Source organism: Canis lupus, chromosome 19 (assembly GCF_003254725.2).
Source record: "Canis lupus dingo isolate Sandy chromosome 19, ASM325472v2, whole genome shotgun sequence".
Lineage (NCBI taxonomy): Eukaryota > Metazoa > Chordata > Mammalia > Carnivora > Canidae > Canis > Canis lupus.
In genome coordinates this window covers 33753206-33755391 of record NC_064261.1, presented here as the reverse complement: position 1 = coordinate 33755391, position 2186 = coordinate 33753206, and positions in this window count along the sequence as shown.

Below are 2186 nucleotides of genomic sequence, written 5' to 3'. Positions count from 1 at the left end.
CTTAGTGAATATTCCCTGTATAATGTCTCTCATATTTAGTGGAATAGTCTTCCTTTTAGGGCTGATTTAATGTTGGTAGAGGATGAGAAGGCTATAATTATAGCCTTATATAATTATAGTATCTGCTCTCTTAAAGATGAGGTCAACTTTGAGTCCGGGTTAATACATAAAACCACACTCCTCACAAGCATACAAAGAATGGGATACGGCTTCCTTAGGTTATAGTTAGTGGCTGCTCTGTTCTTTAATGGAAAGTGATGTACAGTCAGGTGTTACTGCCATGTAGTATTAAGGAAACCCCAGATCATCTCATTAAAAAAACACATGATTCAATATTGAGAGTTCCTAGATTTGTTCTATCATTTATTGAGCACATGCTATGGGTCAGATATAATACTAGCCACTTAGCATGTGTTATCTTCTAATCATTACTACAACTCAATGAAGAAAACTTTGAAATCCTCGTGTTATACAAAATAACTTACAAACTTATAATTTAAGTACGATATTTTTTTAAAAAAATAATAATCTGGCAAATAACAGAGCTATGACTCAAAATCTGAAATCTGATTCCAAATTGCTTCTATCAAAATAATGTGGCAATTTCCACCAAGAACCACAGTCTGCTATTAGAACTATAGAAAGAGCTCATCTCAGATGAAGTAGCAAATTCAGAGGCTCAGTCACACTGCTAACTTGACATCGGAGTTTTTTCTGGTTAGGGGATGAAGACTCAAGGACCAAAATGGGTTTTTGAGCAAATAATGTGGGAGTGGTAACAAAAGCCAATATAGAAAAAGCAAAACTTCTTGGTTGAAGGGGTAAAACAGAAGACTCAGACATTGTAGATAAGGAGGTGGCTAGCTGCAAAGATGATAAAGCAGAGGGTGATGGATTAAACAAGAACAAAGTGGGAAAATCCAAGGTTACTTAAGATCCACAAACTTCTCTGCAGAAGCATGCTTTGTGTTCATTGCACATATGTGTTTTGATTGTGCATTGATGAGCGGAAAAGGCAGATTTAGAAGAACACAATTCATAACTAAATGAACATTGAGAAAAATTGTCTTCCAGATTCAATTACTGGAGTGGGCTTAGATTATCATGCATCTGAAATTTTTATTCCAAAATTAGCATGCCTTTCTGAAGAGCTAGAGAGGGAACCATTCTATAGGTTCTTTTTGCAAAGTAGTCCTATTTTCTGAACTAACCGAATACTCTCTCTCTGAATAATCTAAGAATATATGATTTATTAATTTATGTAAATTTTTACACAGGATAAAATGGGTTTCCTGAAATGAACAAATACAATACTTGCAATTGATAGAATTTCATGAAAAAATTTGTGACAGCCTTTCAAAATTATAGATAAAACTTTCCTGAAATTTGAAACTACATGCTATTTCCTTGATAAGCAACAGGACTCAACAATCCACTCTTATGTTGGCAGAAGGTTCATACTAGAGAATTTTAAAATTCATTGCAACTTTTTACCAGTGAAAAATACTAAAACATGGAGTGCTTTTCATCAACCCTCATAGTAAGTCTGTTTATCTTCTCAGAAGGAAGCAGTGCATGATCTGAAGGATTTATAAAATTGGGAAGACAGAAATGACTAGAACAGACATTTGGCCCCTCGCTCAATACATCCTAAATCAACACTTCTATTTGGGAGTTAACAACTCATCTTTTCAAATGCCCGGGTTAACATCTAGCCATCTTCATATTAAGAGGAATGGGAAGGTTGGCATGGCAACAGAGTGAAATGTATAGAAAGCAAAAATGACTCAGCAAAACACAGATCTGAGATTATTCTGACCAGCAGAGGTCATTGAAAACTGTTTTCCATGGCAGTTTCTTTCTATACTGAACCTTTTTTTAAACTTGCAGGCCTTAGTGTATATATACTTTGGGTTTATTTTGAATGTACTGCTTGAGAGTTTCAAGTTATTTTTGTGCCCAAGTGGTACAGATAATTACATACTTAGTAAATACTCACTTAAAAAAAAACATTTCTTGGTGTAGAATAGTCAAAAAGAGTCCATTTGAGATAATGTAGGTAGGATAGAAAGAGTATAAGATGAATAAAAATGACCTGTCTTGTCTAGGGAAAGAAGAAACATCCGCCCATGTGGAATAATTTGAGAGTTGATAAATGGGTTTCTCTAATCCTCTTCTGTTCACTA